The 15,076-nt window shown below is 43.5% G+C and overlaps 1 long non-coding RNA gene across 1 annotated transcript; it reads left to right on the top strand.

The window, feature by feature from the left end:
- The first annotated feature begins 4,523 nt into the window (after positions 1–4,523).
- LOC311528637 lies at positions 4,524–11,825 on the top strand. Its single transcript, XR_014713651.1, has 3 exons — positions 4,524–4,742; positions 6,328–6,441; positions 11,309–11,825. It is a non-coding gene; the product is annotated as an uncharacterized lncRNA (long non-coding RNA).
- Positions 11,826–15,076: the final 3,251 nt, after the last annotated feature.

Here is a 15,076-nt window from a genome sequence, read left to right as displayed (position 1 = left end):
GGAACAGTGGAAACAAAACTGGACTGCCGGACATGACATAAGGAACAGAAACAAATCTTTGTAATGTGTGGGCTGAGCATTATTTTCTGGATTTGTACAGGCTTAACATTTGGATTTCTCTAAAAAGACAAGGGCCAAATCCTGCAGTATTTACTCAGTCATTGGGCAAATTTCCCATTAACTTTAGTGCATAGGCACGGGAACTAGTGTTGCGGGAGGTGCTGCAGCACCCTCGGGCTGCCAGCTCTGTGCCCGGGATCCCGGCTGCTGTCCCCTCACGCCCGGAGTCCCGGCCTCAGCCCTGGGGGTGGGGTGGGGTGGAGTGGATAGTGGTAAAGGGGCTTGCTTTCAGCACCCCCACTATTAAAAGTGTTCCACCACCACTGCTTTAGTGGGATTTTTATCTGAGTAAGGGATACTGGATTTGGCCCTAGACAAATGTTCTGAACAGTTACTCCCAGACCCTCTATCATCTGGCTATTGCTGGTGTACTTGTGGATTCTCCTGGCATACTCTCTTCTCCCTGATAGACTTCAAGTTCATACACCTATTCATTATCGGACAGGTTGTCCTGGCCCCTTCTGCAGGTTCCTCAAGGGGGTAGAAGAATGCCACCCCTCCACTTTGCTCAAAATCCAGGGATGGACATAGCCCCTCAGTTGGACTTGCTGGCAGATTAGGCAGCACTGGTCCAATAGTTATTGCAGCTTGTACATTTCCCCAATATGTCATGGAGCTGTTGGAGAAACTGCACTTCCTGAACACCACGCTGCCTCCCATTTTGGGCCAGGGCCTACATGCACAAAACTTTGTTAGTATAGCATTGTTTGCACAGTTAAACAATTTTTTAAAAAATCAGGCAATACAATTCTATACCCAACTGACAAGGAAGAGGCATTGTTAACATTAGGTTTGCTATGATGTAATCCCAAGGAATGATACTCTTAAAAAACAAAATAATACAAAAATGAAGGCCATGATCCTGCAAAGACTTAGGCATGTGCTTTATTTTACCAGTTCTGAGTCATTCCATTGACTTCCATAGGACTACTGCCAGTGTACAGACTTAAGCACCTGCATGAGTCTTTGCAGGATCAGGGCTGCCTTCTTGTCCCCCGTCCCCATTCCTTCATAATACATAGTATCAAAGTTAACATTAGCAAAAAGAAAAGGAGTACTTGTGGCACCTTAGAGACTAACAAATTTATTTGAGCACAAGCTTTCGTGAGCTACAGCTCACTTCATCGGATGCATTCAGTGGAAAATACAGTGAGGAGATTTATATACATAGAGAACATGAAACAATGGGTGTTACCATACACACTGTAAGGAGAGTGATCAGGTAAGGTGAGCTATTTGAGCTGTGAGCTACAAAAGGGGAACCTTTTGTAGTGATAGTCAAGGTGGGCCATTTCCAGTAGTTGACAAGAACATCTGAGAAACAGGCGGCGGGCGGGGGGGGTGGGGAGAAATAAACATGGGGAAATAGATTTACTTTGTGTAATGACCCATCCACTCCCAGTCTCTATTCAAGCCTAAGTTAATTGTATCCAGTTTGCAAATTAATTCCAATTCAGCAGTCTCTCATTGGAGTCTGGTTTTGAAGTTTTTTTGTTGAAGAATTGCAACTTCTAGGTCTGTAATGGAGTGACCAAAGAGATTGAAGTGATCTCCAACTGGTTTTTCAATGTTATAATTCTTGACATCTGATTTGTGTCCATTTACTCTTTTACGTAGAGTCTGTCCAGTTTGACCAATGTACATGGCAGAGGGGCATTGCTGGCACATGATGGCATATATCACATTGGTAGATGTGCAGGTGAACGAGCCTCTGATAGTGTGGCTGATGTGATTAGGCCCTGTGATGGTGTCCGCTGAATAGATATGTGGGCTCAGTTGGCAACGGGCTTTGTTGCAAGGATAGGTTCCTGGGTTAGTGGTTCTGTTGTGTGGTGTGTGGTTGCTGGTGAGTATTTGTTTCAGGTTGGGGGGCTGTGTGTAAGCAAGGACTGGCCTGTCTCCCAAGATCTGTGAGAGTGATGGGTCATCCTTCAGGATAGGTTGTAGATCCTTGATGATGCATTGGAGAGGTTTTAGTTGGGGGCTGAAAGTGATGGCTAGTGGCTTTCTGTTATTTTCTTTGTTGGGCCTGTCCTGTAGTAGGTGACTTCTGGGTACTCTTCTGGCTCTGTCAATCTGTTTCTTCACTTCAGCAGGTGGGTATTGTAGTTGTGAGAACTCTTGATAGAGATCTTGTAGGTGTTTGTCTCTGTCTGAGGGGTTGGAGCAAATGCGGTTGTATCGAAGAGCTTGGCTGTAGACAATGGATCGTGTGGTGTGGTCTGCATGAAAGCTGGAGGCATGTAGGTAGGCATAGCGGTCAGTAGGTTTCCGGTATAGGGTGGTGTTTGTGAGCATTGCTTATTAGCACCATAGTGTCCAGGAAGTGGATCTCTTATGTGGACTGGTCCAGGCTGAGGTTGATGGTGGGATGGAAATTGTTGAAATCATGGTGGAATTCCTCAAGGGCTTCTTTTCCATGGGTCCAAATGATGAAGATGTCATCAATGTAGCGCAAGTAGAGTAGGGGCATTAGGGGACGAGAGCTGAGGAAGCGTTGTTCTAAGTCAGCCATAAAAATGTTGGCATACTGTGAGGCCATCTGGGTACCCACAGCAGTGCCGCTGATTTGAAGGTATACATTGTCCCCAAATGAGAAATAGTTATGGGTGAGGACAAAGTCACAAAGTTCAGCCACCAGGTTTGCCGTGACATTATCGGGGATACTGTTCCTGACGGCTTGTGGTTCATCTTTGTGTGGAATGTTGGTGTAGAGGGCTTCTACATCCATAGTGGCCAGGATGGTGTTTTCAGGAAGATCACCGATGGATTGTAGTTTCCTCAGGAAGTCAGTGGTGTCTCGGAGATAGCTGGGAGTGCTGGTAGCGTAGGGCCTAAGGAGGGAGTCTACATAGCTAGACAATCCTGCTGTCAGGGTGCCAATGCCTGAGGTGATGGGCTGTCCAGGATTTCCAGGTTTATTGGAACCTGGGTAGCAGATAGAATACCCCACGTCGGGGTTGTAGGGGTGTGTCTGTGTGGATTTGTTCTTGTGCTTTTTCAGAGAGTTTCTTGAGCAAATGGTGTATTTTCTTTTGGTAACCCCCAGTGGGATCAGAGGGTAATGGCTTGTAGAAAGTGGTGTTGGAGAGCTGCCGAGCAGCCTCTTATTCATATTCCGACCTATTCATGATGTCATTAGCAAAGCTTTTCTTGTCTCTCATGTATACAGTTGGCCAGATTCCCTACAGCTGATGCAGGAATTCAAAAAATCCCTAAACCTGCTAGGCCCCTGATGGCTTGATGGAGATTTACCTGAAAGGACACCATGTTCCAGCACTGCCCTCCCTTGGGTTTCTATGGTGTAGAAGGGTAGATTTAATGGGAACCCTGCAGATGGAAGATGCACTGAATCAGTACATCCATCCTCCTACATCCCTGGTCACCACAGCCTACTTTTTGAACGGTGCTGGCTCACTCCTGTCCTTCCAGCACAAGGGAGACGGCAGCTTATTTCTTCAACAGTAAATTCCTGCACGGGCAGATCTTCTGCCACCAAGGTCCTGTGTCAGTGTTTGTGCTGCTGGAAGCTGTCCTTTTCCATACTGCTATCCTACACGAATAGTGAGAAAACAAAACTGGAGCATGTTCCCAATATTCATAACATGCCACATAACAGCAGCATGTGGAAAAGCTGAAAAGTTTAAGCATAACACTGCAAATGCCAGTTCTGTGGGAGGTTCTTGATTATTACAGCCACAAGACGGTCCGGATGTTGCAAACACCATGGCAAAGACCATAAATCCTCCATGTGGAAAACAAGGACTAAAAGGAAAACACTGACGGGATCCTTTGTTGCAGATGGAAACACAAGCAGATATGTAATGACAAGAGTTTGATGAGGATTTATAAAAACCCTTTGAGGATATTTTATTTGACAGATACTGGAAATGATCCATTTTGAAATCTTTAATGTACCATAAAAATAAATGCTTTTTATATATCAACTTTCATACCAATATATTATAAAATGCTTTACAGATTTCATAATAGAGATTTAGTATAACAATGCAGAAGACTTAAATGAGGCATGTAAAACTGATGGCAGATCTGTATTTTGATTGATGTCGTTAGCTCTTCCTATGACTAAAAGACCTCCACTGCAAAAAGGTTGCTTGAACAGAGGAACATCTCTGTTTGAAATTTGACATGCCTTTTACTACTGTGTTCAGCCTGCATTGCTTTTCAAACATATGGACCCTGATCTACAGATCTCATAACCAGAGTAAGAATTCTAAACTTTCCTGTTATAATATGTCATCATTTTTACATAATCAGAACTGTCTACATCTGGATTCTGGCCTTTTCAGTTCTCCTCTATACATTAATATGTACATTAAGATTCAATACGTTTAAATAATAATGGCTAATTCCTCATAAAGCCAATATGAAGTTTGATTAGAACACCAGTAATTACTGACTAACCCTTTCACATCTTCCATGTGTTTTTCTTGGACTGAATGAGAAACATAATAAAGTTTCAACACTGATGCATCTCCCACCTTTGAAACAGTCTGAAAAGTATTGTCCGCTCATGAAAAATTTACCTAAATTCTGGAGGGACAGAAGCATGTGTTCTGCCTACGTGGGGAGATGACAATGAAGAACTCCAACCAAATCTGGTAAGTATAAATAACCTACTTATTTCAAAACAATCCATACTTTGTATACTTGTAGAAGGGCCTGCAGCACATGGAATATGCAATAGAAAGCTGAGAGATCATTAAAAGATGATTGTTTTTTAAACAATATTGCAGTATCTATCCCTGTTCCTCATGCCCTCTCCACTTGTGGATCTCCAGCTCTGTAGTATTCGTTCCCCGGCCCATTCTGCAGACTATGCAGAGTTTGGGATTTGCAAGTAGAAGAACATGAGGGGCAGGATGGGCACGGTCTGTGCATCATCTCCTCCACCTCAGACTTGTGAGGATTCCTCACCTCACCTAAATTAATACTGACTACCACCATCAATGCAGGCCTACTCACATTCCACAACCTCCCCTGAAGGAGCTGTCCAGAGCCACTGTCCAGTACAAAATACCTTGAAGACTAGAGAGAGGAATGGACAGGGAGATACTGTGGCAGCAGAGATGGTCATTCAAGGCTACTATTGTATGTGGATATTAGTCTGATTCAGAAAGCTGAATAGCATCTGAATGTAAGGATGCATGAATTAGACTAGCAGCCTATTTGTCCATCCCTTTCAAACAAGAAAATTAAAATGATGGTGTTCTCATGCAAAAGATCTGCTTCTCTTCCTTCTTCCACTGGTGTAAATCAAGAGGAACTTTGTTTAAATCAGTAATTACACTGAGGTGGCTACATTAGTGTAAACAAAAGGAGAATCAAACCTGCCGGAGCGGGTTTGAGTTACCTTCTCCAGGCAATGGGACTCGTCTTTCAACTGCAAAACATGATAGAGGCTATCACCTGGTAATCATATAGATTTTGGATTCTAGCTGGGAATTACCACATGTGTAACTACAAGTGGGTAACAAGGTACATAAATCTATGCTACTTACATAATCTATTCTACACTGAATGATCAACAAACCAGGATGTACAAATGATGTCCTGTCATCCATTTTCCCTCTGTCAGCCTCCCATATCAATAGTTACAGAAAACATCAACAAGAGGTTTTAACTCGGAGGAAAAAAATCTGGTTTACATTAAATTTAAAAGGAAACTGTTCCCAGTCAGTTAAGTATGATGGGTGGTGTCAGCACTTGGCATCCCATCTCCCAATACCCTTTTTTTATATTCTCACCATATTTTACAATGCCCCTAATTTTTAAAGGCCCTTCCTTGGGATGACCCCTCCCTCTAGCAGCGGAAACCTGGAGTCTCTTTCTTCCAGACCGTGCCAGCATTTTTCCTTGGAAAGCAATGCAAGATGCCCTCTGCTTCTCAGGGGCTGAGAGCATTGATCTCTGCAGAACAGCAAGTGCTGCCAGGTTTCTGAAGAGCCAAATCTAACATACTTTAAAATGTTTATAATTGGATGGGCAATGACTCCCTGATTCTACATTGTTAGATTTTTTTAAAAATGTGATATTTGGTTGTTGAGAAATAATCTAAGGTTGGGTGACAAGATAGCAATAGATCAGGAAGTGTTTCATCTAGTTTCCTGGCCTGGAGTGTGCTTGGTTACAGTGGTGATTCTTTCTTTATGAAGACTCTAATTCTAATGTTTGGTTTATTTGCAGTTATTTCACAAGCCCAGGTGAGAATGTGATGAACACTAAACTGATTAACCCATCACATTCTCTCTCATCACATTCACCCAACCCGTTATCTGAATCCACGGACACTGTTGCAGGGTAAAGTATCTATCTAGGGTTTTCTATTGAGTCCATCACCTAAATTAAGTTACTCCCCTGGAAAATTATATCTGCATGGCAACATCCCTAGTGGATTTCATGGAGGACTTTACTTTTCTTTCTTTCCCGATAAAGAATTACTTGCTTGTTATGAATGAACCTTACTGGTAAGCACAGTGCATTACTACTGAGAATAATCCCAAGGAAGTTAATTAAAAGGGGGATGGACCCTGTTGACGTGAACACTACTCAGAATTGGAATGGATGTTCAAACATAATTGTGCAATATTTGTCCAGCTCTATTCTTGAAGCAAAAAAGAAATTATATAAATACTGGTTTCAGAGTAGCAGCCATGTTAGTCTGTATCCGCAGAAAGAAAAGGAGGACTTGTGGCACCTTAGATTTGTTAGTCTCTAAGGTGCCACAAGTACTCCTTTTTCTTTTTATATAAATACTGTATTACAAAGCAGAGCTCACCAAATTAATAAGAACTATGAAAGATTTGTTTACTAGATGTTACCCATTTAATGAACTGTAATATTTTCTTTAATTGGATTACAACTGTGCTATTATCAAAAGACCTTTAAATCCATGTAGTCTATCTCCAATCTGGGATTATCCTGTGTATCCTTTTAAAGAAATACTTGTTTCACTTTTTATTGATTTTTAGTTAAAGTTACAATTGAGTACTCGTTTTTTATAAAGTAGGCTAGCTTTTAACCAACTGGCTAAATTTTTCACTTCTGTCCTTTAAGATTACATAGTTCATGATACAGTGTATATATATATCCTTTTAGATGGGAAATACAGTTTGCTCTTAATCCAAGCTCTGTAGAAGACATCCAAGATGCTATAGCAATGGGTACCTCAAATGCATGTGGTACTAGTAATAATGAATTTAATAATCTTTGCACTTTCAGTTAGATAGTTGAAGGAAATAACTATAATATATCACATTGTCACGGAGTCCTTTCACATGGCTGCTGGGTTTACACAACTGCATTCAAACCTAGGCAGGCAGTGCCTTGATTCACAACACACTTGGATCAGTAAATTTTAAGGCTCCTCTAGCTCCATCTATTGTTCTAACAGCATTTTCCCTAATTTATACGAACAAACCACTTTCGTTAACATTTTAATGCGAGAACCATCTTAGAGTTTTTGCCATTTATTTTGTACTGATTTTATGGCATTAATTATAAGGATTATTTTTCTAAAGGGATGATGTCTAATATTGGTTATTTAAATTCAAAATCTGATTTATCACAAAAATAATTATTTTGTAAGATTGGCCTTCCTGGATCTGTGCTAACATTGTTGATGCACAAATGGGGAAAAACACGTGTCCAATCTGTCCAGTTTGGGTCCAGCTCCAGGACTAGGGAGCTGGAGGTTTAGATCTGTACCCTCTCTGCAAGTTAACACTCACAAAGCCGTTATTAGGGTGCTCTAAAAGGTCCAGTGAAGAAAAGTGAGCAAAGAAAAGTGTAGGCTGAATATTGGGCCAAATTACATAAGGCACATTATCAGGATCTGATCCTGAAGTCTTCATGGGGGAGGACTGGAGGACTGGGCCTTCAGATTTTGGAATGGTCTCAGCACACTGAGCGGAACAATCCTACACTGGCAGGAAGCTAGACAAGGTGACCCAATAGGTAGCTTCCGTCTCTAATTCCATAGTTGAAAAAAATATATAAGTTCAGCTGCATTAGAAACAGTGGATGGCAAGGAGCTGGCGGGGATCTGAGTTTGCAGCGTGGAAAAAAGTTAACTTATTTTCAGGACTCTGAGAGGGCATTTCAAACCAGCGAAATAAATACTTTTTTACTATGTATATGTGTCATTTTATCCATGGACTGTGCTGCTTAACCCCTTGGTTGGTTATTTAAAATCTTACACTAATGTAAAATCTTGTCTGTGTCCATGAGGTTTTATTATCTACTAAATCAGAAGATTTACAGGTGGGATTTTAAGGAAAAACAAGTGTTTGGATATAATGTCATTATCCTTCTTGACCAATTGTTGGGCTGTGTCAAGTATTTGACCGGCTCTACATCTACAGCAATGAGACTCAGACTGCAGTGGTTCAGGAGCCAAATTAGTGATCAACATTACCAAAAAGAACCACAGTAGTGTAAATTCATTGTTTCCTTTATTCTCTCTCTCAAATTCTCACAGCAAAATGACTGACCAAGTATTATTATTTTATGAATTACAATTGGTTAATGATCAAGATGCTTTTACTATGTTGTTTAATAATTAAATCACACAGTTAATATCACATCCTGCAAAAAGTTGCAGGAGACCCATTAAAGAGCCACTTGTGGCTTGCGAGCCTTAGTCCGAGTACCGCTGATCTACAGAAATAATGCAGCACCAGTCAGTCTAGAGTGTTACAGTAACCTATTAGTCTCACACTTTCAAAAATTGCTAAAGTGGACAGTTTCTTCTCTCAACGTCATCTCAGGCAGTAATGCCAAAAATCTCCACTCTCAATTACTATAGAATATGTCCAGCCAGAAACACAAAATGAAAACCAAGAACAGTTTACCTTTCACTTCAGAGTAGAGGCACAAAATATCAATTCCCTCTTCACCTCAGAGCAGAGGCAAAGCTATCATGACCACAGACCAAAAAACCTATTTTTTCCTCATATGCCTCTTGGTTGTTCTTTACTACATCCTGCTCAGCTTCACCTAACAATCTTGTTCTATACCTGGCATTTAAGGCCCCGATACTCCATTGTGGGACTATTCACAGTAGTAAAGTCAAGCATGTGCATTTAAGTGTTTACAGAATTGGGGCCTAAACCAATCTCTATAAGGCAGAGCCCATCAGCTTTCTTCAGTCCAAGGAAGAAATTTAACTTCCTTGATGCCAAACTCTGAGGACAGTACGTACAGCCCATCACAACTCCACTTGATTTTATATGATTCTTTATTGGTGCATGTTTGCTACAGTGCTGTAGTATAGATGTCAGGAACATCATCACTTGGGCCTGGTCCACACTATGAGTTTATTTCGGATTTAGCAGCGTTAAATCGAATTAACCCTGCACCCATCCACACAACAAAGCCATTTTTTTCGACATAAAGGGCTCTTAAAGCCTATTTCTGTACTCTTCCCCAATGAGGGAATTAGCACTGAAATCGACATTGCCGTTTCAAATTAGGGTTAGTGTGGACGCAATTTGAAGGTATTGACCTCCGGGAGCTATCCCACAGTGCACCATTGTGACCACTCTGGACAGCACTCTGAACTTGGATGCACTGGTCAGGTGTACAGGAAAAGCCCCGGGAACTTTTGAATCTCATTTCCTGTTTGGCCAGGCGAGCTCATCAGCACAGGTGACCATGCAGTCCCAGAATCGCAAAAGAGATCCAGCATGGACCAAACGGGAGGTACTGGATCTGATCGCTGTATGGGGAGAGGAATCCGTGTTATCAGAACTACATTCCAAAAGACGAAATGATAAAACATTTCAAAAAATCTCTGAGGCCATGAGGGACAGAGGCTACAGCAGGGACGCAACACAGTGCCGCATGAAACTTAAGGAGCTCGGACAAGTGTACTAGAAAACAAAAGAATCCAACGGACGCTCTGGGACAGAGCTCCAAACATGCTGCTTCTACGCTGAGCTGCAAGCAATTCTAGGGGGGGCCGCCACCGCTACCCCACCCTTGTCCATGGACTCCGATGATGGGATACTCTCCACCATGCCTCAGGATTTTGCAGACCGGGAAGATGAGGAGGAGGAGGAGGACGAGCTAGAGGAAAGCACAAAGCACACCGTTCTTCCTGACGGCCAGGATCTTTTTATCATCCTGACTGAAATACCCTCCCAACCCAACCAAGCCGGAGAAGGGAACTCTGATGAGTGTACCTTTTAAAATATAATACATGTTATAAAAGCAAGCGTTTTTTAATGATTAAGTAGCCCTGAGGACTTGGGATGCATTCGTGGCCAGTACAGCTACTGGAAAAGTCTGTTAACGTGTCTGGGGATGGAGCAGAAATCCTCCAGGGACATGTCCATGAAGCTGTCTGGAGGTACTCTAAAAGCCTTTGCAACAGGTTTCTGGGGAGAGCAGCCTTATTCCGTCCTCCATGGTAGGACATTTTACCACGCCATGCTAGAGGCAAGTAATCTGGTATCATCGCATGACAAAGCCTGGCAGCGTATGGTCCCGGTGTTTGCTGGCATTCAAGCAACATCCATTCTTTATCTCTCTGTGTTATCCCCAGGAGAGTGATATCATTCATGGTAACCTGGTTGAAATATGGGAATTTAATTAAGGGGACATTCAGAGGTGGCCGTTCCTTCTGGGCTGTTTGCCTATGGCTGAAAAAGAAATCCTCCCCGCAGTTAGCCACGAGATGGGGGGCGGGGGCGGGGGAGAGCATTGGCGCTGAGCTGTTCACGTTTGGCTAGCAGGGATCTTCCCTGATACCAGCCACACAGTGGGGTGAGGGGTAAAGCAATCATCCCAGAGAATTGGATGCGGGGTTGGGGGGTTAGTTTGGTTTCTGCTGCTGCATGTTAACAGGAAAACTGCAGCACTAAATTGCCAACTCAACATGCTTTGCTTGGTATGGGAGAGGAGGGTGCTGCTGTTATGAAGGTTGCAGAAGCCAGAAGACTATGGCTTACCATGGCCGCCTGCAAGCCAAATTCTGTTGCCCAGCACTGCATGTATGATCTCGAACACCAAAGCCTCAGGCACTCAATATAAGATGCAAAATGCGACCTTGTACTAAAATCACGTCCTATGTAATGTGAATAGTGTTGTTCACCGTGAAAAAGTATAGCCATTGTTCTGTAAAATGTATCTTTTTAAATACTTCACTCCCCTTTTTTCCCTCCAGCAGCTGCAAATGTTTCAAGCCTCCCTCCTCCAACCTAAAGGCTATCTCAGATAAGGCAGCGAAAAAAACGCACGCGCGATGAAATGTTCTCTGAGCTCATGCAGTCGTCTGGCACTTACAGAGCTCAGCAGAATGTGTGGAGGGACACAATAGCAGAGTACAGGAAAGTGGCTGATGAACGTGAGGAGAGGTTGTGGCAGGAGGATCAGAGGAGGCTTGATGCAACACTGGGGCTTCTGCGGGATCAAACGGACATTCTCTGGCATCGGCTGGAGGTTCATGAACGGCAGCAGGATCACAGATTGCCGCTGCAGCCGCTGTTTAACCGCCCTCCCTCCTCCCCTAGTTCCATAGTCTCCTCACCCAGACCCCCAAGAACACCGGGGTGAGGCTCCGGGCACCCAACCACTCCACCCCAGTGGACAGCCCAAGCAACAGAAGGCTGTCATTCAACAAGTTTTGAAGTGGCCTTTTCCTTCCCTCCTCCTACAACCCACCCGGGCTACCTTGTGAGTTATCTCCCTATTTTTATAATCAATTAATAAAGAATATATGTTTTTTAAACGATAGTGACTTTATTTCCTTTGCGGCAGGTAAACAAACTGGCCCGGCCCGGTAGGGGCTTTCCCTGCACAAGCGGCAGAACAAGTTTGGGAACCACTGGCGTACAGACTGTCCGATTTGGCCAATGTACATGGCCGAGGGGCATTGCTGGCACATGATGGCATATATCACATTGGTAGATATGCAGGTGAACGAGACATAAGGGTGGCAATTCTGCAACAGAAAAGCTTCAAAGACAGATTCCAACAAGAAACTGCTGAGCTTGAATTAATATGCAAACTAGATGCCATTAACTTGGGTTTGAATAGAGACTGGGAGTGGTTGGGTCATTACACATATTGAATCTATTTCCCCATGTTAAGTATCCTCACACCTTCTTGTCAACTGTCTAAATGGGCCATCTTGATTATCACTACAAAAGTGTTTTTCTCCTCCTAATAGCTCATCTTAATTAATTAGCCTCTTACGTTTTGTACGACAACTTCCACCTTATCTGAATATGTATCTTCTTACTATATGTTCCATTCTATGCATCCGATCAAGTGGGCTGTTGCCTACGAAAGCGTATGTTCTAATAAATTTGTTAGCCTCTAAGGTGCCACAAATACTCCTGTTCTTTTTGCGGATACAGACTAATATGGCTGCTACTCTGAAACCTGTCAGATAAATATAGTGGGCCCAAAGATCATAGCTGCTAAGGCAGGTTCCTGAATAAAAAGATGTCTCTGAGAGAATGTGGGCCTATCCCACTGAAGGTTTTGTAACTCAGTGTCAGACCCCTAAGTGGCATCTTTTGGATCTGGTGTTGCCCAGGAGTCATTGTGAATTTTCTCAGGCTGAGATGGAAAGAACTGCAGTACTCCAGACAACAAGTGACAAACATATAAACTGCTGTGACCAATCAGCATCTTAAAAGGATTATGAGTTTTCTTGATAACTGGTGATTCTCCAGGATCAGCATGATCCCAAGGCTGCATACCAACAATGCCAGAGAGGTTGATGCTGAATAGAACCTTTAAGTGATTACCTCCTTTTACTGGAATTACTTTGCTCTTTCCTGAATTTAAACAATAAGGAGTCCGATGGCACCTTAAAGACGAACAGAGTCTTTAAGAAAAGGAGTACTTGTGGCACCTTAGAGACTAACCAATTTATTTGAGCATAAGCTTTCGTGAGCTACAGCTCACTTCATCGGATGCATTCAGTGGAAAATACAGTGAGGAGATTTATATAGACGCAGAACATGAAAAAAAATGGGTGTTTATCATGCACACTGTAAGGAGAGTGATCACTTAAGATGAGCTGTTACCAGTAGGAGAGAGATTGACGGAGCCAGATTGACAGAGCCAGAAGAGTACCCAGAAGTCACCTACTAAAGGACAGGCCCAACAAATAATAGAAAGCCACTAGCCATCACCTTCAGCCCCCAACTAAAACCTCTCCAACGCATCATCAAGGATCTACAACCTATCCTGAAGGACGACCCATCGCTCTCACAAATCTTGGGAGACAGGCCAGCCCTTGCTTACAGACAGCCCCCCAGCCTGAAGCAAATACTCACCAGCAACCACACACCACACCACAGAACCACTAACCCAGGAACATATCCTTGCAACAAAGCCCGTTGCCAACTGTGTCCACATATCTATTCAGGGGACACCATCATAGGGCCTAATCACATCACCAACACTAGCAGAAGCTCGTTCACCTGCACATCTACCAATGTGATATATGCCATCATGTGCCAGCAATGCCCCTCTGCCATGTACATTGGTCAAACTAGACAGTCTCTATGTAAAAGAATAAATGGACACAAATCAGATGTCAAGAATTATAACATTCATAAACCAGTCAGAGAAATCTCTCTGGTCACTCGATTTCTGACCTAAAAGTGGCTATTCTTCAACAAAAAGACTTCAGAAACAGACTCCAACAAGAGACTGCTGAATTGGAATTAATTTGCAAATTGGATACAATTAACTTAGGCTTGAATAGAGACTGGGAGTGGATGGGTCATTACACAAAGTAAAACTATTTCCCCATGTTTATTTCTTCCCCCCGCCGCCTGTTTCTCAGATGTTCTTGTCAACTACTGGAAATGGCCCACCTTGATTATCACTACAAAAGTTTCCCCTCTCCCCCCCCCCCCCCCGCCCTTGCTGGTAATAGCTCACCTTACCTGATCACTCTTGTTACAGTGTGTATGGTAACACCCATTGTTTCATGTTCTCTATGTATACAAATCTCCCCACTATATTTTCCACTGAATGCATCCAATGAAGTGAGCTGTAGCTCACGAAAGCTTATGTTCAAATAAATTGGCTAGTCTCTAAGGCGCCACAAGTCCTCCTTTTCTTTTTGCGAATACAAACTAACATGTCTGCTACTCTGAAAAGAGTCTTTAAGGTGTCACCGGACTCCTTGGTTTTTTTTGTGGATACAGACTAACACGACTACCCCCTGATCCTGAATTTGAGACAGCTAGTTTTCATTCAGCCAAGCACTATGCTATCTGTGACCCAATGGTGTCTTCTGCTGGTAGGATACAGATATCTGCAGGTCAGACGCATATTGGCATTGCAGCCTGTGTCACAGAATCATAGAATATCTGGGTTGGAAGGGACCTCAGGAGGTCATCTCGATCAAAGATTTGCACATAAATATTTGAATAAGAACAGGACTGAGCCCTGAGGGACTCCACAGGTCAGCACTCTTGGCAAGGAGCAGTAGTGATCCTTGCCATGGGTGGTGGTGGTGGTGGCAGTAGCGGTGTGGACTGGTTGGTAGCAGCTGACTCCAGGGCGAGTGCTGTGGGACATCAGAAACACACATTAGTTTGGTATCCCTTGGAATTTTATCATGAGTCTTGCCATTCATGGTGGAATTCTTAGAGCCCCACCTCCCGGAGTCAGGTGAGTGCGTGAGAATCCCAGCTATCTAGACGAGTAAGCTTCTAGCCCTCCCCGCTGCAGAGAAAAGCTTGAAGAGGCACCCAGCGGCCGGCTCAGAAACCCGGGGGAGATCACAGGACCCCCCCCCCCCCCGAAAACACCCACCCCTGCGAGCGCAGGCCACGGGGGTGAGTGCTCCCGCGTTCGCACGAGGAACCCCAGCGCTAGTGCGAGGAAGGGGTTAAAGGGAAGTCCGGGCACTGAGCGCCTCAGAACGCCAGGGACGCCACGTTCCGCCCCCTTCCCCTCTCAG

The sequence above is a fragment of the Lepidochelys olivacea genome (assembly GCF_965140295.1).
Source record: "Lepidochelys olivacea isolate rLepOli2 genome assembly, chromosome: 1".
NCBI lineage: Eukaryota > Metazoa > Chordata > Testudines > Cheloniidae > Lepidochelys > Lepidochelys olivacea.
This window is presented reverse-complemented; position numbering and strand designations above follow the sequence as displayed.